Source organism: Salmo trutta, chromosome 20 (genome assembly GCF_901001165.1).
Source record: "Salmo trutta chromosome 20, fSalTru1.1, whole genome shotgun sequence".
NCBI classification, from domain to species: Eukaryota; Metazoa; Chordata; class Actinopteri; order Salmoniformes; family Salmonidae; genus Salmo; species Salmo trutta.
The window spans coordinates 1,554,324-1,578,537 of record NC_042976.1 but is presented as its reverse complement, the minus strand read 5'-3'; the positions used below and the strand labels follow the sequence as shown (position 1 = coordinate 1,578,537).

General features: G+C 40.0%; 1 protein-coding gene across 1 annotated transcript in view; it reads right to left on the bottom strand.

Moving 5' to 3' along the window:
* The window catches only part of ankzf1 (ankyrin repeat and zinc finger peptidyl tRNA hydrolase 1), a 72,981-nt gene that overhangs the window by 41,848 nt on the left and 6,919 nt on the right, over window positions 1-24,214 (bottom strand). The gene's annotated exons all lie outside the window — the stretch shown is intronic.

Genomic DNA, 24,214 nt, shown 5'->3' with positions numbered 1-24,214 from the left:
TGGTGATTCTGGCCTGGTATGTATCGTTAGTAAAATGTTGGTATGGTGGATTCTTGGCCTGGTATCGTTAGTAAAATGTTGGTATGGTGATTCTTGGCCTGGTATCGTATCGTTAGTAAAATGTTGGTATGGTGATTCTTGGCCTGGTATCGTTAGTAAAATGTGGTATGCTGATACTTGGCCTGGTATCGTATCGTTAGTAAAATGTTGGTATGGTGATTCTTGGCCTGGTATCGTTAGTAAAATGTTGGTATGGTGATTCTTGGCCTGGTATCGTTAGTAAAATGTTGGTATGGTGATACTTGGCCTGGTATCGTATCTTTAGTAAAATGTTTGGTATGGTGATTCTTGGCCTGGTATCGTTAGTAAAATGTTGGTATGGTGATACTTGGCCTGGTATCGTTAGTAAAATGTTGGTATGGTGATACTTGGCCTGGTATAGTATCGTTAGTAAAATGTTGGTATGTGATACTTGGCCTGGTATCGTATCGTTAGTAAATGGTTGGTATGGTGATACTGCCTGGTATCGTAGTAAAATGTTGGTAAGGTGATTCTTGGCTGGTATCGTTAGTAAAATGTTGGTATGGTGATTCTTGGCCTGGTATCGTTAGTAAAATGTTGGTATGGTGTACTTGGCCTGGTATCGTATCGTTAGTAAATGTTGGTATGGTGATTCTTAGCCTGGCATCGTATCGTTAGTAAATGTTGGTATGGTGATTCTTAGCCTGGTATCGTTAGTAAAATGTTGGTATGGTGTTCTTGGCACTGGTATCGTACGTTAGTAAAATGTTGGTATGGTGATTCTTGGCCTGGATCGTTAGTAAAAATGTTGGTATGGTGATACTTGGCCTGGTACGTTAGTAAAATGTTGGTATGGTGCTACTTGGCCTGGTATCGTTAGTAAAATGTTGGTATGGTGATACTTGGCCTGGTATCGTATCGTTAGTAAAATGTTGTTATGGTGTACTTGGCCTGGTATCGTTAGTAAAAATGTGGTATGGTGATACTTGGCCTGGTATCGTTAGTAAAATGTTGGTATGGTGATTACTTGGCCTGGTATCGTTAGTAAAATGTTGGTATGGTGATTCTTGGCCTGGTATCGTTAGTAAAATGTTGGTATGGTGATTCTTGGCCTGGTAACGTAGTAAAATGGTTGGTATGGATACTGGCCTGGTATCGTAGTAGAAAATGTTGGTATGGTGATTCTTGGCCTGGTATCGTATCGTTAGTAAAATGTTGGTATGGTGATTCTTGGCCTGGTATCGTTAGTAAAATGTTGGTATGGTGATTCTTGGCCAGGTATCGTACGTTAGTAAAATGTTGGTATGGTGATCTTGGCCTGGTATCGTTAGTAAAATGTTGGTATGGTGATTCTTGGCCTGTATCGTATCGTTAGTAAAATGTTGTATGGTGATTCTTGGCCTGGTATCGTTAGTAAATGTTGGTATGGTGATTCTTGGCCTGGTATCGTATCGTTAGTAAAATGTTGGTATGGTGATTCTTGGCCTGGTATCGTTAGTAAAATGTTGGTATGCTAATACTTGGCCTGGTATCGTATCGTTAGTAAAATGTTGGTATGGTGATTTTTTGGCCTGTTATCGTTAGTAAAATGTTGGTATGGTGATTCTTGGCCTGGTATCGTTAGTAAAATGTTGGTATGGTGATACTTGGCCTGGTATCGTATCGTTAGTAAAATGTTGGTATGGTGATTCTTGGCCTGGTATCGTTATTAAAATGTTGGTATGGTGATTCTTGGCCTGGTATCGTTGGTTATGGTGATACTTGGCCTGGTATCGTTAGTAAAATGTTGGTATGGTGATACTTGGCCTGGTATAGTATCGTTAGTAAAATGTTGGTATGGTGATACTTGGCCTGGTATCGTATCGTTAGTAAAATGTTGGTATGGTGATACTTGGCCTGGTATCGTTAGTAAAATGTTGGTATGGTGATTCTTGGCCTGGTATCGTTAGTAAAATGTTGGTATGGTGATACTTGGCCTGGTATCGTATCGTTAGTAAAATGTTGGTATGGTGATTCTTAGCCTGGTATCGTTAGTAAAATGTGGTATGGTGATTCTTGGCCTGGTATCGTATCGTTAGTAAAATGTTGGTATGGTGATTCTTGGCCTGGTATCGTTAGTAAAATGTTGGTATGGTGATACTTGGCCTGGTATCGTATCGTTAGTAAAATGTTGATATGGTGATACTTGGCCTGGTATCGTATCGTTAGTAAAATGTTGGTATGGTGATACTTGGCCTGGTATCGTTAGTAAAATGTTGGTATGGTGATTCTTGGCCTGGTATCGTTAGTAAAATGTTGGTATGGTGATTCTTGGCCTGGTATCGTTAGTAAATGTTGGTATGGTGATTCTTGGCTTGGTATCGTTAGTAAAATGTTGGTATGGTGATACTTGGCCTGGTATCGTTAGTAAAATGTTGGTATGGTGATTCTTGGCCTGGTATCGTATCGTTAGTAAAATGTTGGTATGGTGATTCTTGGCCTGGTATCGTATCGTTAGTAAATGTTGGTATGGTGATTCTTGGCCTGGTATCGTATCGTTAGTAAAATGTTGGTATGGTGATTCTTGGCCTGGTATCGTTAGTAAAATGTTGGTATGGTGATTCTTGGCCTGGTATCGTTAGTAAAATGTTGGTATGGTGATTCTTGGCCTGGTATCGTTAGTAAAATGTTGGTATGGTGATACTTGGCCTGGTATCGTTAGTAAAATGTTGGTATGGTGATACTTGGCCTGGTATCGTTAGTAAAATGTTGGTATGGTGATACTTGGCCTGGTATCGTATCGTTAGTAAAATGTTGGTATGGTGATTCTTGGCCTGGTATCGTATCGTTAGTAAAATGTTGGTATGGTGATTCTTGGCCTGGTATCGTTAGTAAAATGTTGGTATGGTGATACTTGGCCTGGTATCGTATCGTTAGTAAAAATGTTGGTATGGTGATACTTGGCCTGGTATCGTTAGTAAAATGTTGGTATGGTGATTCTTGGCCTGGTATCGTATCGTTAGTAAATGTTGGTATGGTGATACTTGGCCTGGTATCGTTAGTAAAATGTTGGGATGGTGATTCTTGGCTTGGTATCGTTAGTAAAAATGTTGGTATGTGATACTTGGCCTGGTATCTTTAGTAAAATGTTGGTATGGTGATTCTTGGCCTGGTATCGTATCGTTAGTAAAAATGTTGGTATGGTGATTCTTGGCCTGGTATCGTTAGTGATATGTTGGTATGGTGTGGTTCTTGGTCTGGTATCGTTAGTAAAATGTTGGTATGGTGATTCTTGGCCTGGTATCGTATCGTTAGTAAAATGTTGGTATGGTGATACTTGGCCTGGTATCGTTAGTAAATGTTGGTATGGTGATACTTGGCCTGGTATCGTTAGTAAAATGTTGGTATGGTGATTCTTGGCCTGGTATCGTTAGTAAAATGTTGGTATGGTGATACTTGGCCTGGTATCGTATCGTTAGTAAAATGTTGGTATGGTGATACTTGGCCTGGTATCGTTAGTAAAATGTTGGTATGGTGATACTTGGCCTGGTATCGTTATAGTAAAATGTTGGTATGGTGATACTTGGCCTGGTATCGTTAGTAAAATGTTGGTATGGTGATTCTTGGCCTGGTATCGTTAGTAAAATGTTGGTATGGTGATTCTTGGCCTGGTATCGTTAGTAAAATGTTGGTATGGTGATTCTTGGCCTGGTATCGTTAGTAAAATGTTGGTATGGTGATACTTGGCCTGGTATCGTTAGTAAAAATGTTGGTATGGTGATACTTGGCCTGGTATCGTTAGTAAAATGTTGGTATGGTGATACTTGGCCTGGTATCGTTAGTAAAATGTTGGTATGGTGATACTTGGCCTGGTATCGTATCGTTAGTAAATGTTGGTACGATACCTGGCCTGGTATCGTTAGTAAAATGTTGGTATGGTGATACTTGGCCTGGTATCGTTAGTAAAATGTTGGTATGGTGATTCTTGGCCTGGTATCGTATCGATAGTAAAATGTTGGTATGGTGATTCTTGGCCTGGTATTGTTAGTAAAATGTTGGTATGGTGGATACTTGGCCTGGTATCATATCGTTAGTAAAATGTTGGTATGGTGATACTTGGCCTGGTATCGTTAGTAAAATGTTGGTATGGTGATACTTGGCCTGGTATCGTATCGTTAGTAAAATGTTGGTACGGTGATACTTGGCCTGGTATCGTTAGTAAAATGTTGGTATGGTGATTCTTGGCCTGGTATCGTATCGTTAGTAAAATGTTGGTATGGTGATACTTGGCCTGGTATCGTTAGTAAATGTTGTATGGTGATACTTGGCCCGGTATCGTTAGTAAAATGTTGGTATGGTGATACTTGGCCCGGTATCGTTAGTAAAATGTTGGTATGGTGATACTTGGCCCTGTATCGTTAGTAAAATGTTGGTATGGTGATTCTTGGCCTGGTATCGTATCATTAGTAAAATGTTGGTATGGTGATTCTTGCCTGGTATCGTTAGTAAAATGTTGGTATGGTGATTCTTGGCCTGGTATCGTATCGTTAGTAAAATGTTGGTATGGTGATACTTGGCCTGGTATCGTTAGTAAATGTTGGTATGGTGATACTTGGCCTGTATCGTTAGTAAAATGTTGGTATGGTGATACTCTGCCTGGTATCGTATCGTTAGTAAAATGTTGGTATGGTGATTCTTGGCCTGGTATCGTTAGTAAAATGTTGGTATGGTGATTCTTGGCCTGGTATCGTTAGTAAAATGTTGGTATGGTGATACTTGGCCTGGTATCGTATCGTTAGTAAAATGTTGGTATGGTGATTCTTAGCCTGGTATCGTTAGTAAAATGTGGTATGGTGATTCTTGGCCTGGTATCGTATCGTTAGTAAATGTTGGTATGGTGATACTTGGCCTGGTATCGTTAGTTAGTAAAATGTTGGTATGGTGATACTTGGCCTGGTATCGTATCGTAGTAAAAATGTTGGTATGGTGATACTTGGCCTGGTATCTTAGTAAAATGTTGGTATGGTGATTCTTGGCCTGGTATCGTATCGTTAGTAAAAATGTTGTATGGTGATTCTTGGCCTGGTATCGTTAGTAAAATGTTGGTATGGTGATTCTTGGCTGGTATCGTTAGTAAAATGTTGGTATGGTGATTCTTGGCCTGGTATCGTTAGTAAAAATGTTGGTATGGTGATTCTTGGCCTGGTATCGTATCGTTAGTAAAATGTTGGTATGGTGATACTTGGCCTGGTTAGTTAGTAAAATGTTGGTATGGTGATACTTGGCCTGGTATCGTTAGTAAATGTGGTATGGTGATTCTTGGCTGGTATCGTTAGTAAAATGGTTGGTATGGTGATACTTGGCCTGGTATCGTATCGTTAGTAAAATGTTGGTATGGTGATACTTGGCCTGGGATCGGTTAGTAAATGTTGGTATGGTGATACTTGGCCTGGTATCGTTAGTAAAATGTTGGTATGGTGATTACTGGCCTGGTATCGTTAGTAAAAATGTTGGTATGGTGATACTGGCCTGGTATCGTTAGTAAAATGTTGGTATGGATGATTAAAATGTGGGTATGGTGATTCTTGGCCTGGTATCGTTAGTAAAATGTTGGTATGGTGATTCTTGGCCTGGTATCGTTAGTAAAATGTTGGTATGGTGATACTTGGCCTGGTATAGTATCGTTAGTAAAATGTTGGTATGGTGATACTTGGCCTGGTATCGTATCGTTAGTAAATGTTGGTACGGTGATACTTGGCCTGGTATCGTTAGTAAAATGTTGGTATGGTGATACTTGGCCTGGTATCGTTAGTAAAATGTTGGTATGGTGATTCTTGCCTGGTATCGTATCGTTAGTAAAATGTTGGTATGGTGATTCTTGGCCTGGTATTGTTAGTAAAATGTTGGTATGGTGATTACTTGGCCTGGTATCATATCGTTAGTAAAATGTTGGTATGGTGATACTTGGCCTGGTATCCGTTAGTAAAATGTTGGTATGGTGATACTTGGCCTGGTATCGTATCGTTAGTAAAATGTTGGTACGGTGATACTTGGCCTGGTATCGTTAGTAAAATGTTGGTATGGTGATACTTGGCCTGGTATCGTATCGTTAGTAAAATGTTGGTATGGTGATACTTGGCCTGGTATCGTTAGTAAATGTTGGTATGGTGATACTTGGCCCGGTATCGTTAGTAAAATGTTGGTATGGTGATACTTGGCCGGTATCGTTAGTAAAATGTTGGTATGGTGATACTTGGCCCGGTATCGTTAGTAAAATGTTGGTATGGTGATTCTTGGCCTGGTATCGTATCATTAGTAAAATGTTGGTATGTGATTCTTGGCCTGGTATCGTTAGTAAAATGTTGGTATGGTGATTCTTGGCCTGGTATCGTTAGTAAAATGTTGGTATGGTGATCTTGGCCTGGAATCGTATCGTTAGTAAAATGTTGGTATGGTGATACTTGGCCTGGTATCGTTAGTTAAAATGTTGGTATGGTGATACTTGGCTGGTATCGTTAGTAAAATGTTGGTATGGTGATACTCTGCCTGGATCGTATCGTTAGTAAAATGTTGGTATGGTGATTCTTGGCTGGTATCGTTAGTAAAATGTTGGTATGGTGATTCTTGGCCTGGTATCGTTAGTAAAATGTTGGTATGGTGATACTTGGCCTGGTATCGTATCGTTAGTAAAATGTGTGGTATGGTGATTCTTAGCCTTGTATCGTTAGTAAAATGTTGGTATGGTGATTCTTGGCTGGTATCGTATCGTTAGTAAAATGTTGGTATGGTGGATACTTGGCCTGGTATCGTTAGTAAAATGTGGTATGGTGATACTTGGCCTGTTATCGTTAGTAAAATGTTGGTATGGTGATACTTGGGCCTGGTTATCGTATCGTTAGTTTAATGTTGTTATGGTGATACTTGGCCTGGTATCGTTAGTAAAATGTTGGTATGGTGATTCTGGCCTGGTATCGTATAGTAAAATGTGGTATGGTGATTCTTGGCATGGTATCGTTAGTAAAACGTTGGTATGGTGATTTTGGCCTGGTATCGTTAGTAAAATGTTGGTATGGTGTTACTTGGCCTGGTATCGTTAGTAAAATGTTGGTATGGTGATTCTGCCTGGTATCGTTAGTAAAATGTTGGTGGTGTGATACTTGGCCTGGTATCGTTAGTAAAATGTTGGTATGGTGATTCTTGGCCTGGTATCGTTAGTAAAATGTTGGTATGGTGATTTGGCCTGGTATCGTTAGTAAAATGTTGGTATGGTGATTCTTGGCCTGGTATCGTTAGTAAAATGGGTATGGTGATATGGCCTGGTATCATTAGTAAAATGTTGGTATGGTGATTCTTGGCCTGGTATCGTATCGTTAGTAAATGTTGGTATGGTGATTCTTGGCCTGGTATCGTATCGTTAGTAAAATGTTGGTATGGTGATTCTTGGCCTGGTATCGTTAGTAAAATGTTGGTATGGTGATACTTGGCCAGGTATCGTTAGTAAAATGTTGGTATGGTGATTCTTGGCCTGGTATCGTTAGTAAAATGTTGGTATGGTGATTTTTGGCCTGGTATCGTTAGTAAAATGTTGGTATGGTGATTCTTGGCCTGGTATCGTTAGTAAAATGTTGGTTATGGTGATTACTTGGCCCGGTATCGTTAGTAAAATGTTGGTATGGTGATTCTTGCCTGGTATCGTTATAGTTAGTAAAATGTTGGTTATGGTGATTCTTGGCCTGGTATCGTTAGTAAAATGTTGGTATGGTGATTCTGGCCTGGATCGTTAGTAAAATGTTGGTATGGTGATTCTTGGCCTGGATCGTTAGTAAAATGTTGGATGGTGATCTTGGCATGGTATCGTATCGTTAGTAAAAGTTGGTAGGGTGATTCTTGGCCTGGTATCGTTAGTAAAATGTTGGTATGGTGATTCTTGGCCTGGTATCGTTAGTAAATGTTGGTATGGTGATACTTGGCCTGGTATCATTAGTAAAATGTTGGTATGGTGATCTTGGCCTGGTATCGTATCGTTAGTAAATGTTGGTATGGTGATTCTTGGCCTGGTGTATCGTATCGTTAGTAAAATGTTGGTATTGTGATTCTTGGCCTGGTATCGTTAGTAAAATGTTGGTATGGTGATACTTGGCCTGGTATCGTTAGTAAAATGTTGGTATGGTGATTCTTGGCCTGGTATCGTTAGTAAAATGTTGGTATGGTGATTTTGGCCTGGTATCGTTAGTAAAATGTTGGTATGGTGATTCTGGCCTGGTATCGTTAGTAAATGTTGGTATGGTGATTCTTGGCCTGGTATCGTATCGTTAGTAAATGTTGGTATGGTGATACTTGGCCTGGTATCGTTAGTAAAATGTTGGTATGGTGATACTTGGCCTGGTATCGTTAGTAAAATGTTGGTATGGTGATACTTGGCCTGGTATCGTATCGTTAGTAAAATGTTGGTATGGTGATACTTGGCCTGGTATCGTATCGTTAGTAAAATGTTGGTATGGTGATACTTGGCCTGGTATCGTTAGTTAGTAAAATGTTGGTACTGGTGATACTTGGCCTGGTATCGTATCGTTAGTAAAAATGTGGTATGGTGATACTTGGCCTGGTATCTTTAGTAAAAATGTTGGTATGGTGATTCTTGGCCTGGTATCGTATCGTTAGTAAAAATGTTGGTATGGTGATTCTTGGCCTGGTATCGTTAGTAAATGTTGGTATGGTGATTCTTGGCCTGGTATCGTTAGTAAATGTTGGTTATGGTGATTCTTGGCCTGGTATCGTTAGTAAAATGTTGTATGGTGATTCTTGGCCTGGTATCGTATCGTTAGTAAAATGTTGGTATGGTTGATACTTGGCCTGGTATCGTTAGTAAAATGTTGGCTATGGTGATACTTGGCCTGGTATCGTTAGTAAAATGTTGGTTATGGTGATTCTTGGCCTGGTATCGTTAGTAAAATGTTGGTATGGTGATGATACTTGGCCTGGTATCGTATCGTTAGTAAACTGTTGGTTATGGTGATACTTGGCCTGGTATCGTTAGTAAAATGTTGGTTATGGTGATACTTGGCCTGGTATCGTTAGTAAAATGTTGGTATGGTGATACTTGGCCTGGTATCGTTAGTAAAATGTTGGTATGGTGATTACTTGGCCTGGTATCGTTAGTAAAATGTTGGTATGGTGATTCTTGGCCTGGTATCGTTAGTAAAATGTTGGTATGGTGATTCTTGGCCTGGTATTGTTAGTAAAATGTTGGTATGGTGATACTTGGCTGGTATGGTTAGTAAAATGTTGGTATGGTGATACTTGGCCTGGTATCGTTAGTAAATGTTGGTATGGTGATACTTGGCCTGGTATCGTATCGTTAGTAAAATGTTGGTACGGTGATACTTGGCCTGGTATCGTTAGTAAAATGTTGGTATGGTGATACTTGGCCTGGTATCGTTAGTAAAATGTTGGTATGGTGATTCTTGGCCTGGTATCGTATCGTTAGTAAAATGTTGGTATGGTGATTCTTGGCCTGGTATTGTTAGTAAAATGTTGGTATGGTGATACTTGGCCTGGTATCATATCGTTAGTAAAATGTTGGTATGGTGATACTTGGCCTGGTATCGTTAGTAAAATGTTGGTATGGTGATACTTGGCCTGGTATCGTATCGTTAGTAAAATGTTGGTACGGTGATACTTGGCCTGGTATCGTTAGTAAAATGTTGGTATGGTGATTCTTGGCCTGGTATCGTATCGTTAGTAAAATGTTGGTATGGTGATACTTGGCCTGGTATCGTTAGTAAAATGTTGGTATGGTGATACTTGGCCTGGTATCGTTAGTAAAATGTTGGTATGGTGATACTTGGCCCGGTATCGTTAGTAAAATGTTGGTATGGTGATACTTGGCCCGGTATCGTTAGTAAAATGTTGTATGGTGATACTTGGCCCGGTATCGTTAGTAAAATGTTGGTATGGTGATTCTTGGCCTGGAATCGTATCGTTAGTAAAATGTTGGTATGGTGATACTTGGCCTGGTATCGTTAGTAAAATGTTGGTATGGTGATTCTTGGCCTGGAATCGTATCGTTAGTAAAATGTTGGTATGGTGATACTTGGCCTGGTATCGTTAGTAAAAATGTTTGGTATGGTGATACTTGGCCTGGTATCGTTAGTAAAATGTTGGTATGGTGATACTCTGCCTGGTATCGTATCGTAGTAAAATGTTGGTATGGTGATTCTTGGCCTGGTATCGTTAGTAAAATGTTGGTATGGTGATCTTGGCCCTGGTATGTTAGTAAAATGTTGGTTATGGTGATACTTGGCCTGGTATCGTATCGTTAGTAAAATGTTGGTATGGTGATTCTTAGCCTGGTATCGTTAGTAAAATGTTGGTATGGTGATTCTTGGCCTGGTATCGTATCGTTAGTAAAATGTTGGTATGGTGATACTTGGCCTGGTATCGTTAGTAAAATGTTGGTATGGTGATACTTGGCCTGGTATCGTTAGTAAACTGTTGGTATTGTGATACTGGCCTGGTATCTTATCGTTAGTTAAATGTTGGTATGGTGATACTTGGCCTGGTATCGTTAGTTAAAATGTTGGTATGGTGATTCTTGGCCTGGTATCGTTAGTAAAATGTTGGTATGGTGATTCTTGGCCTGGTATCGTTAGTAAAACGTTGGTATGGTGATTCTTGGCCTGGTATCGTTAGTAAAATGTTGGTATGGTGTTACTTGGCCTGGTATCGTTAGTAAAATGTTGGTATGGTGATTCTTGGCCTGGTATCGTTAGTAAAATGTTGGTATGGTGATACTTGGCCTGGTATCGTTAGTAAAATGTTGGTATGGTGATTCTTGGCCTGGGTAACGTTAGTAAAATGTTGGTATGGTGATTCTTGGCCTGGTATCGTTAGTAAAATGTTGGTATGGTGATTCTGGCCTGGTATCGTTAGTAAATGTGGTATGGTGATACTTGGCCTGGTATCATTAGTAAAATGTTGGTATGGTGATTCTTGGCCTGGTATCGTATCGTTAGTAAAATGTTGGTATGGTGATTCTTGGCCTGGTATCGTATCGTTAGTAAAATGTTGGTATGGTGATTCTTGGCCTGGTATCGTTAGTAAAATGTTGGTATGGTGATACTTGGCCAGTATCGTTAGTAAATGTTGGTATGGTGATTCTTGGCCTGGTATCGTTAGTAAAATGTTGGTATGGTGATTTTTGGCCTGGTATCGTTAGTAAAATGTTGGTATGGTGATTCTTGGCCTGGTATCGTTAGTAAAATGTTGGCTATGGTGATACTTGGGCCCGGTTATCGTTAGTAAAATGTTGGTATGGTGATTCTTGGCCTGGTATCGTATAGTTAGTAAAATGTTGGTGATGGTGATTCTTGGCCTGGTATCGTTAGTAAAATGTTGGTATGGTGATTCTTGGCCTGGTATCGTTAGTAAAATGTTGGTATGGTGATTCTTGGCCTGGTATCGTTAGTAAAATGTTGGTATGGTGATTCTTGGCCTGGTATCGTATCGTTAGTAAAATGTTGGTTTATGGTGATTCTTGGTCCTGGTATCGTTAGTAAATGTTGGTATGGTGATACTTGGCCTGGTATCGTATCGTTAGTAAAATGTTGGTATGGTGATACTTGGCCTCGTATCGTTAGTAAAACGTTGGTATGGTGATTCTTGGCCTGGTATCGTTAGTAAAATGTTGGTATGGTTTTACTTGGCCTGGTATCGTTAGTAAAATGTTGGTATGGTGATTCTTGGCCTGGTATCGTTAGTAAAATGTTGGTATGGTGATACTTGGCCTGGTATCGTTAGTAAAATGTTGGTATGGTGATTCTTGGCCTGGTATCGTTAGTAAAATGTTGGTATGGTGATTCTTGGCCTGGTATCGTTAGTAAAAATGTGGTAATGGTGATTCTTGGCCTGGTATCGTTAGTAAATGTTGGTATGGTGATACTTGGCCTGGTATCATTAGTAAATGTTGGTATGGTGATTCTTGGCCTGGTATCGTATCGTTAGTAAAATGTTGGTATGGTGATTCTTCGGCCTGGTATCGTGTATCGTTAGTAAATGTTGGTATGGTGATTCTTGGCCTGGTATCGTTAGTAAAATGTTGGTATGGTGATACTTGGCCTGGTTATCGTTAGTAAAATGTGGTATTGTTGATTCTTGGCCTGGTATCGTTAGTAAAATGTTGGTATGGTGATTTTGGCCTGGTATCGTTAGTAAAATGTTGGTATGGTGTTCTTGGCCTGGTATCGTTAGTAAAATGTTGGTATGGTGATTCTTGGCCTGGTACGTATCGTTAGTAAAATGTTGGTATGGTGATACTTGGCCTGGTACTTTAGTAAAATGTTGTATGGTGATACTTGGCCTGGTATCGTTAGTAAAATGTGGGTATGGTGATACTTGGCCTGGTATCGTATCGTTAGTAAACATGTTGGTATGGTGATACTTGGCCTGGTATCGTATCGTTAGAAAATGTTGGTATGGTGATACTTGGCCTGGTATCGTTAGTAAAATGTTGGTATGGTGATTACTTGGCCTGGTATCGTTAGTAAAATGTTGGTATGGTGATTACTTGGCCTGGTTACGTTAGTAAAATGTTGTATGGTGATTGGCCTGGTATCGTTAGTAAAATGTTGGTATGGTGATACTTGGCCTGGTATCGTTAGTAAAATTTTGGTATGGTGATACTTGGCCTGGTATCGTTAGTAAAATGTTGGTATGGTGATACTTGGCCTGGTATCGTTTAAAATGTTGGTATGGTGATTCTTGGCCTGGTATGTTAGTAAAATGTTGGTATGGTGATACTTGGCCTGGTATCATATCGTTAGTAAAATGTTGGTATGGTGATACTTGGCCTGGTATCGTTAGTAAAATGTTGGTATGGTGATACTTGGCCTGGTATCGTATCGTTAGTAAAATGTTGGTATGGTGATACTTGGCCTGGTATCGTTAGTAAAATGTTGGTATGGTGATTCTTGGCCTGGTATCGTATCGTTAGTAAAATGTTGGTATGGTGATTCTTGGCCTGGTATCGTATCGTTAGTAAATGTTGGTATGGTGATACTTGGCCTGGTATCGTTAGTAAAATGTTGGTATGGTGATACTTGGCCTGGTATCGTTAGTAAAATGTTGGTCTATGGTGATACTTGGCCTGGTATCGTTAGTAAAATGTTGGTATGGTGATACTTGGCCTGGTATCGTTAGTAAAATGTTGGTATGGTGATTCTTGGCCTGGTATCGTTAGTAAAATGTTGGTATGGTGATTCTTGGCCTGGTATCGTTGTAACAGTTGGTATGGTGATTCTTGGCCTGGTATCGTTAGTAAAATGTTGGTATGGTGATACTTGGCCTGGTATCATTAGTAAATGTTTGGTATGGTGATTCTTGGCCTGGTATCGTATCGTTAGTAAAATGTTGGTATTGGTGATTCTTGGCCTGGTATCGTATCGTTAGTAAAATGTTGTATGGTGATTCTTGGCCTGGTATCGTAGTAAAATGTTGGTATGGTGATTCTTGGCCTGGTATTGTTAGTAAATGTTGGTATGGTGATACTTGGCCTGGTATCATATAGTTAGTAAATGTTGGTATGGTGATACTGGCCTGGTATCGTTAGTAAAATGTTGGTATGGTGATACTTGGCCTGGTATCGTATCGTTAGTAAATGTTGGTACGGTGATACTTGGCCTGGTATCGTTAGTAAAATGTTGGTATGGTGATACTTGGCCTGGTATCGTTAGTAAAATGTTGGTATGGTGATTCTTGGCCTGGTATCGTATCGTTAGTAAAATGTTGGTATGGTGATACTTGGCCTGGTATCGTTAGTAAATGTTGGTATGGTGATACTTGGCCTGGTATCGTTAGTAAATGTTGGTATGGTGATACTTGGCCTGGTATCGTTAGTAAATGTTGGTATGGTGATTCTTGGCCTGGTATCGTTAGTAAAATGTTGGTATGGTGATTCTTGGCCTGGTATCGTTAGTAAAATGTTGGTATGGTGATTCTTGGCCTGGTATCGTTAGTAAAATGTTGGTATGGTGATACTTGGCCTGGTATCATTAGTAAAATGTTGGTATGGTGATTCTTGGCCTGGTATCGTATCGTTAGTAAAATGTTGGTATGGTGATTCTTGGCCTGGTATCGTATCGTTTGTAAAATGTTGGTATGGGTTGATTCTGGGCCCGGTACTCGTTAGTAAAAATGTGGTATGGTGATAACTTGGCCTGGTATCTCGTATCGTAGAGTAAAATGGTTGGTATGGGTGATACGTGGCCGGGTATCCGTTAGTCAAATCGTTGGTATGGGTGTATTCTTGGCCTCTGGGATCGTTAGTAAAAATGTGGGTATGGGTGTTACCTTGGCCTGGTATCGTTTAGTAAAATGTGTGGTATGGTGATCTTGGCCTGGTATCGGTAGTAAATATGTTGGTATGGTGATACTGGCCTGGTATCCGTTAGTAAAATGTTGGTATGGTGATTTCTGGCCTGGTATCGTTAGTGAAAATGTTTGGTATGGATGGTGATTCTTGGCCTGGTATCGTTAGTAAAATTGTGGTATGGTGATTCTTGGCCTGGTATCGTTAATAAAATGTTGGTATGGTGATACTTGGCCTGGTATCATTAGTAAATGTTGGTATGGTGATTCTTGGCCTGGTATCGTATCCGTTTAGTAAATGTTGGTATGTGATTCTTGGCCTGGTACGTATCGTTAGTAAAATGTTGGTATGGTGATTCTTGGCCTGGTATCGTTAGTAAAATGTTGGTATGGTGATACTTGGCCTGGTATCGTTAGTAAAATGTTGGTATGGTGATTCTTGGCCTGGTATCGTTAGTAAAATGTTGGTATGGTGATATTTGGCCTGGTATCGTTAGTAAAATGTTGGTATGGTGATTCTTGGCCTGGTATCGTTAGTAAAATGTTGGTATGGTGATACTTGGCCTGGTATGTTAGTAAAATGTTGGTATGGTGATACTTGGCCTGGTATCGTATCGTTAGTAAATGTTGGTATGGTGATACTTGGCCTGGTATCGTTAGTAAAATGTTGGTATGGTGATACTTGGCCTGGTATCGTTAGTAAAATGTTGGTATGGTGATACTTGGCCTGGTATCGTTAGTAAAATGTTGGTATGGTGATACTTGGCCTGGTATCGTTAGTAAAATGTTGGTATGGTGATTCTTGGCCTGGTATCGTTAGTAAAATGTTGGTATGGTGATTCTTGGCCTGGTATTGTTAGTAAAATGTTGGTATGGTGATACTTGGCCTGGTATCATATCGTTAGTAAAATGTTGGTATGGTGATACTTGGCCTGGTATCGTTAGTAAAATGTTGGTATGGTGATACTTGGCCTGGTATAGTTTAGTAAAAATAGTTGGTATGGTGATTCTTGGCCTGGTATCGTATCGTTAGTAAAATGTTGGTATGGTGATACTTGGCCTGGTATCGTTAGTAAAATGTTGGTATGGTGATACTTGGCCCGGTATCGTTAGTAAAATGTTGGTATGGTGATTCTTGGCCTGGTATCGTTAGTAAAATGTTGGTATGGTGATTCTTGGCCTGGTATCGTATCGTTAGTAAAATGTTGGTATGGTGATTCTTGGCCTGGTATCGTTAGTAAATGTTGGTATGGTGATACTTGGCCTGGTATCGTATCGTTAGTAAAATGTTGGTATGGTGATTCTTAGCCTGGTATCGTTAGTAAAATGTTGGTATGGTGATACTTGGCCTGGTATCGTTAGTAAAATGTTGGTATGGTGATACTTGGCCTGGTATCGTATCGTTAGTAAAATGTTGGTATGGTGATACTTGGCCTGGTATCGTTAGTAAAATGTTGGTATGGTGATACTTGGCCTGGTATCGTTAGTAAAATGTTGGTATGGTGATACTTGGCCTGGTATCGTTAGTAAAATGTTGGTATGGTGATACTTGGCCTGGTATCGTTAGTAAAATGTTGGTATGGTGATACTTGGCCTGGTATCGTTAGTAAAATGTTGGTATGGTGATACTTGGCCTGGTACGTTAGTAAAATGTTGGTATGGTGATACTTGGCCTGGTATCGTTAGTAAAATGTTGGTATGGTGGATTCTTGGCCTGGTATCGTTAGTAAAATGTGGTATGGTGATTCTTGGCCTGGTATTGTTAGTAAAATGTTGGTATGGTGATACTTGGCCTGGTATCGTTAGTAAAATGTTGGTATGGTGATACTTGGCCTGGTATCGTATCGTTAGTAAAATGTTGGTACGGTGATACTTGGCCTGGTATCGTATCGTTAGTAAAATGTTGGTACGGTGATACTTGGCCTGGTATCGTTAGTAAAATGTTGGTATGGTGATACTTGGCCTGGTATCGTTAGTAAAATGTTGGTATGGTGATTCTTGGCCTGGTATCGTTAGTAAATGTTGGTATGGTGATTCTTGGCCTGGTATCGTTAGTAAAATGTTGGTATGGTGATTCTTGGCCTGGTATTGTTAGTAAAATGTTGGTATGGTGATACTTGGCCTGGTATCGTTAGTAAAATGTTGGTATGGTGATACTTGGCCTGGTATCGTATCGTTAGTAAAATGTTGGTACGGTGATACTTGGCCTGGTATCGTATCGTTAGTAAAATGTTGGTACGGTGATACTTGGCCTGGTATCGTTAGTAAAATGTTGGTATGGTGATACTTGGCCTGGTATCGTTAGTAAAATGTTGGTATGGTGATTCTTGGCCTGGTATCGTATCGTTAGTAAAATGTTGGTATGGTGATACTTGGCCTGGTATCGTTAGTAAAATGTTGGTATGGTGATACTTGGCCCGGTATCGTTAGTAAAATGTTGGTATGGTGATTCTTGGCCTGGTATCGTATCATTAGTAAAATGTTGGTATGGTGATTCTTGGCCTGGTATCGTTAGTAAAATGTTGGTATGGTGATTCTTGGCCTGGTATCGTATCGTTAGTAAAATGTTGGTATGGTGATTCTTGGCCTGGTATCGTTAGTAAAATGTTGGTATGGTGATTCTTGGCCTGGTATCGTTAGTAAAATGTTGGTATGGTGATACTTGGCCTGGTATCGTATCGTTAGTAAAATGTTGGTATGGTGATTCTTAGCCTGGTATCGTTAGTAAAATGTTGGTATGGTGATTCTTGGCCTGGTATCGTATCGTTAGTAAAATGTTGGTATGGTGATTCTTGGCCTGGTATCGTTAGTAAAATGTTGGTATGGTGATACTTGGCCTGGTATCGTTAGTAAAATGTTGGTATGGTGATACTTGGCCTGGTATCGTTAGTAAAATGTTGGTATGGTGATACTTGGCCTGGTATCGTTAGTAAAATGTTGGTATGGTGATACTTGGCCTGGTATCGTATCGTTAGTTAAATGTTGGTATGGTGATACTTGGCCTGGTATCGTTAGTAAAATGTTGGTATGGTGATTCTTGGCCTGGTATCGTTAGTAAAATGTTGGTATGGTGATACTTGGCCTGGTATCGTTAGTAAAACGTTGGTATGGTGATTCTTGGCCTGGTATCGTTAGTAAAATGTTGGTATGGTGTTACTTGGCCTGGTATCGTTAGTAAAATGTTGGTATGGTGATTCTTGGCCTGGTATCGTTAGTAAAATGTTGGTATGGTGATTCTTGGCCTGGTATTGTTAGTAAAATGTTGGTATGGTGATACTTGGCCTGGTATCGTTAGTAAAATGTTGGTATGGTGATACTTGGCCTGGTATCGTATCGTTAGTAAAATGTTGGTACGGTGATACTTGGCCTGGTATCGTATCGTTAGTAAATGTTGGTACGGTGATACTTGGCCTGGTATCGTTAGTAAAATGTTGGTATGGTGATACTTGGCCTGGTATCGTTAGTAAAATGTTGGTATGGTGATTCTTGGCCTGGTATCGTTAGTAAAATGTTGGTATGGTGATTCTTGGCCTGGTATCGTTAGTAAAATGTTGGTATGGTGATTCTTGGCCTGGTATTGTTAGTAAAATGTTGGTATGGTGATACTTGGCCTGGTATCGTTAGTAAAATGTTGGTATGGTGATACTTGGCCTGGTATCGTATCGTTAGTAAAATGTTGGTACGGTGATACTTGGCCTGGTATCGTATCGTTAGTAAAATGTTGGTACGGTGATACTTGGCCTGGTATCGTTAGTAAAATGTTGGTATGGTGATACTTGGCCTGGTATCGTTAGTAAAATGTTGGTATGGTGATTCTTGGCCTGGTATCGTATCGTTAGTAAAATGTTGGTATGGTGATACTTGGCCTGGTATCGTTAGTAAAATGTTGGTATGGTGATACTTGGCCCGGTATCGTTAGTAAAATGTTGGTATGGTGATTCTTGGCCTGGTATCGTATCATTAGTAAAATGTTGGTATGGTGATTCTTGGCCTGGTATCGTTAGTAAAATGTTGGTATGGTGATTCTTGGCCTGGTATCGTATCGTTAGTAAAATGTTGGTATGGTGATTCTTGGCCTGGTATCGTTAGTAAAATGTTGGTATGGTGATTCTTGGCCTGGTATCGTTAGTAAAATGTTGGTATGGTGATACTTGGCCTGGTATCGTATCGTTAGTAAAATGTTGGTATGGTGATTCTTAGCCTGGTATCGTTAGTAAAATGTTGGTATGGTGATTCTTTGGCCTGGTATCGTATCGTTAGGTAAATGTGGTGATGGTGATTCTTGGGCCTGGTATCGTTAGTAAAATGTTGGTACTGGTGATACTTGGCCCTGGTATCGTTAGTAAAATGTTGGTATGGTGATACTTGGCCTGGTATCGTTAGTAACATGTTGGTATGGTGATACTTGGCCTGTACGTTAGTCAAATGTTGGTATGGTGATACTTGGCCTGGTATCGTATCGTTAGTTAAATGTTGGTATGGTGATACTTGGCTGGTATCGTTAGTAAAATGTTGGTATGGTGATTCTTGCCTGGTATCGTTAGTAAAATTTTGGTATGGTGATACTGGCCTGGTATCGTTAGTAAACGTTGGTATGGTGATTCTTGGCCTGGTATCGTTAGTAAAATGTTGGTATGGTGTTACTTGGCCTGGTATCGTTAGTAAAATGTTGGTATGGGTGTTCTTGGCCTGGTATCGTTAGTAAAATGTTGGTATGGTGATTACTTGGCCTAAGTTGGTATGTGATACTTGGCCTGGTACGTAGTAAAATGTTGGTATGTGATTCTTGGCCTGGTATCGTTAGTAAAATGTTGGTATGGTGATTCTTGGCCTGGTATCGTTAGTAAAAATGTTGGTATGGTGATTCTTGGCCTGGTATCGTTAGTAAAATGTTGGTATGGTGATACTTGGCCTGGTATCATTAGTAAAATGTTGGTATGGTGATTCTTGGCCTGGTATCGTATCGTTAGTAAATGTTGGTATGGTGATTCTTGGCATGGTATCGTATCGTTAGTAAAATGTGGTATGGTGATTCTTGGCCTGGTATCGTTAGTAAATGTTGGTATGGTGATACTTGGCCCGGGTATCGTTAGTAAAATGTTGGTATGGTGATTCTTGGCCTGGTATCGTATAGTTAGTAAAATGTTGGTATGGTGATTCTTGGCCTGGTATCGTTAGTAAAATGTTGGTATGGTGATTCTTGGCCTGGTATCGTTAGTAAATGTTGGTATGGTGATTCTTGGCCTGGTATCGTATCGTTAGTAAAATGTTGGTATGGTGATTCTTGGCCTGGTATCGTTAGTAAAATGTTGGTATGGTGATACTTGGCCTGGTATCGTTAGTAAAATGTTTGGTATGGTGATTCTTGGCCTGGTATCGTTATAGTAAAATGTTGGTATGGTGATTCTTGGCCTGGTATCGTTAGTAAAATGTTGGTATGGTGATACTTGGCCTGGTATCGTTAGTAAAATGTTGGTATGGTGATTCTTGGCCTGGTATCGTATCGTTAGTAAAATGTTGGTATGGTGATTCTTGGCCTGGTATCGTATCGTTAGTAAAATGTTGGTATGGTGATTCTTGGCCTGGTATCGTTAGTAAAATGTTGGTATGGTGATACTTGGCCTGGTATCGTTAGTAAAATGTTGGTATGGTGATTCTTGGCCTGGTATCGTATAGTTAGTAAAATGTTGGTATGGTGATTCTTGGCCTGGTATCGTTAGTAAAATGTTGGTATGGCGATCGTTAGTAAAATGTGGTATGGTGATTCTTGGCCTGGTATCGTTAGTAAAATGTTGGTATGGTGATTCTTGGCCTGGTATCGTATAGTTAGTAAAATGTTGGTATGGTGATTCTTGGCCTGGTATCGTTAGTAAAATGTTGGTATGGTGATTCTTGGCCTGGTATCGTATAGTTAGTAAAATGTTGGTATGGTGATTCTTGGCCTGGTATCGTTAGTAAAATGTTGGTATGGTGATTCTTGGCCTGGTATCGTTAGTAAAATGTTGGTATGGTGATTCTTGGCCTGGTATCGTTAGTAAAATGTTGGTATGGTGATTCTTGGCCTGGTATCGTTAGTAAAATGTTGGTATGGTGATTCTTGGCCTGGTATCGTTAGTAAAATGTTGGTATGGTGATTCTTGGCCTGGTTATCGTTAGTAAAATGTTGGTATGGTGATTCTTGGCCTGGTATCGTTAGTAAAATGTTGGTATGGTGATTCTTGGCCTGGTATCGTTAATAAAATGTTGGTATGGTGATACTTGGCCTGGTATCATTAGTAAAATGTTGGTATGGTGATTCTTGGCCTGGTATCGTATCGTTAGTAAAATGTTGGTATGGTGATTCTTGGCCTGGTATCGTATCGTTAGTAAAATGTTGGTATGGTGATTCTTGGCCTGGTATCGTTAGTAAAATGTTGGTATGGTGATACTTGGCCTGGTATCGTTAGTAAAATGTTGGTATGGTGATTCTTGGCCTGGTATCGTTAGTAAAATGTTGGTATGGTGATTTTTGGCCTGTTATCGTTAGTAAAATGTTGGTATGGTGATTCTTGGCCTGGTATCGTTAGTAAAATGTTGGTATGGTGATACTTGGCCTGGTATCGTATCGTTAATAAAATGTTGGTATGGTGATACTTGGCCTGGTATCGTATCGTTAGTAAAATGTTGGTATGGTGATACTTGGCCTGGTATCGTTAGTAAAATGTTGGTATGGTGATACTTGGCCTGGTATCGTTAGTAAAATGTTGGTATGGTGATACTTGGCCTGGTATCGTTAGTAAAATGTTGGTATGGTGATACTTGGCCTGGTATCGTTAGTAAAATGTTGGTATGGTGATTCTTGGCCTGGTATCGTTAGTAAAATGTTGGTATGGTGATTCTTGGCCTGGTATTGTTAGTAAAATGTTGGTATGGTGATACTTGGCCTGGTATCATATCGTTAGTAAAATGTTGGTATGGTGATACTTGGCCTGGTATCGTTAGTAAAATGTTGGTATGGTGATACTTGGCCTGGTATAGTTAGTAAAATGTTGGTATGGTGATTCTTGGCCTGGTATCGTATCGTTAGTAAAATGTTGGTATGGTGATACTTGGCCTGGTATCGTTAGTAAAATGTTGGTATGGTGATACTTGGCCCGGTATCGTTAGTAAAATGTTGGTATGGTGATTCTTGGCCTGGTATCGTTAGTAAAATGTTGGTATGGTGATTCTTGGCCTGGTATCGTATCGTTAGTAAAATGTTGGTATGGTGATTCTTAGCCTGGTATCGTTAGTAAAATGTTGGTATGGTGATTCTTGGCCTGGTATCGTATCGTTAGTAAAATGTTGGTATGGTGATTCTTGGCCTGGTATCGTTAGTAAAATGTTGGTATGGTGATACTTGGCCTGGTATCGTTAGTAAAATGTTGGTATGGTGATACTTGGCCTGGTATCGTATCGTTAGTAAAATGTTGGTATGGTGATACTTGGCCTGGTATCGTTAGTAAAATGTTGGTATGGTGATACTTGGCCTGGTATCGTTAGTAAAATGTTGGTATGGTGATACTTGGCCTGGTATCGTTAGTAAAATGTTGGTATGGTGATACTTGGCCTGGTATCGTTAGTAAAATGTTGGTATGGTGATACTTGGCCTGGTATCGTTAGTAAAATGTTGGTATGGTGATTCTTGGCCTGGTATCGTTAGTAAAATGTTGGTATGGTGATTCTTGGCCTGGTATTGTTAGTAAAATGTTGGTATGGTGATACTTGGCCTGGTATCGTTAGTAAAATGTTGGTATGGTGATACTTGGCCTGGTATCGTATCGTTAGTAAAATGTTGGTACGGTGATACTTGGCCTGGTATCGTATCGTTAGTAAAATGTTGGTACGGTGATACTTGGCCTGGTATCGTTAGTAAAATGTTGGTATGGTGATACTTGGCCTGGTATCGTTAGTAAAATGTTGGTATGGTGATTCTTGGCCTGGTATCGTTAGTAAAATGTTGGTATGGTGATTCTTGGCCTGGTATCGTTAGTAAAATGTTGGTATGGTGATTCTTGGCCTGGTATTGTTAGTAAAATGTTGGTATGGTGATACTTGGCCTGGTATCGTTAGTAAAATGTTGGTACGGTGATACTTGGCCTGGTATCGTATCGTTAGTAAAATGTTGGTACGGTGATACTTGGCCTGGTATCGTATCGTTAGTAAAATGTTGGTACGGTGATACTCGGCCTGGTATCGTTAGTAAAATGTTGGTATGGTGATTCTTGGCCTGGTATCGTATCGTTAGTAAAATGTTGGTATGGTGATTCTTGGCCTGGTATCGTTAGTAAAATGTTGGTATGGTGATACTTGGCCTGGTATCGTTAGTAAAATGTTGGTATGGTGATTCTTGGCCTGGTATCGTTAGTAAAATGTTGGTATGGTGATTTTTGGCCTGGTATCGTTAGTAAAATGTTGGTATGGTGATTCTTGGCCCGGTATCGTTAGTAAAATGTTGGTATGGTGATACTTGGCCCGGTATCGTTAGTAAAATGTTGGTATGGTGATTCTTGGCCTGGTATCGTATAGTTAGTAAAATGTTGGTATGGTGATTCTTGGCCTGGTATCGTATCGTTAGTAAAATGTTGGTATGGTGATTCTTGGCCTGGTATCGTTAGTAAAATGTTGGTATGGTGATACTTGGCCTGGTATCGTTAGTAAAATGTTGGTATGGTGATTCTTGGCCTGGTATCGTTAGTAAAATGTTGGTATGGTGATTCTTGGCCTGGTATCGTTAGTAAAATGTTGGTATGGTGATACTTGGCCTGGTATCGTTAGTAAAATGTTGGTATGGTGATTCTTGGCCTGGTATCGTATCGTTAGTAAAATGTTGGTATGGTGATTCTTGGCCTGGTATCGTATCGTTAGTAAAATGTTGGTATGGTGATTCTTGGCCTGGTATCGTTAGTAAAATGTTGGTATGGTGATACTTGGCCTGGTATCGTTAGTAAATGTTGGTATGGTGATTCTTGGCCTGGTATCGTTAGTAAAATGTTGGTATGGTGATTTTTGGCCTGGTATCGTTAGTAAAATGTTGGTATGGTGATTCTTGGCCTGGTATCGTTAGTAAAATGTTGGTATGGTGATACTTGGCCCGGTATCGTTAGTAAAATGTTGGTATGGTGATTCTTGGCCTGGTATCGTATAGTTAGTAAAATGTTGGTATGGTGATTCTTGGCCTGGTATCGTTAGTAAAATGTTGGTATGGTGATTCTTGGCCTGGTATCGTTAGTAAAATGTTGGTATGGTGATTCTTGGCCTGGTATCGTTAGTAAAATGTTGGTATGGTGATTCTTGGCCTGGTATCGTATAGTTAGTAAAATGTTGGTATGGTGATTCTTGGCCTGGTATCGTTAGTAAAATGTTGGTATGGTGATTCTTGGCCTGGTATCGTTAGTAAAATGTTGGTATGGTGATTCTTGGCCTGGTATCGTATCGTTAGTAAAATGTTGGTATGGTGATTCTTGGCCTGGTATCGTATCGTTAGTAAAATGTTGGTATGGTGATACTTGGCCTGGTATCGTTAGTAAAATGTTGGTATTGTGATACTTGGCCTGGTATCATTAGTAAAATGTTGGTATGGTGATTCTTGGCCTGGTATCGTTAGTAAAATGTTGGTATGGTGATTCTTGGCCTGGTATCGTATCGTTAGTAAAATGTTGGTATGGTGATTCTTGGCCTGGTATCGTTAGTAAAATGTTGGTATGGTGATTCTTGGCCTGGTATCGTTAGTAAAATGTTGGTATGGTGATTCTTGGCCTGGTATCGTATCGTTAGTAAAATGTTGGTATGGTGATTCTTGGCCTGGTATCGTATCGTTAGTAAAATGTTG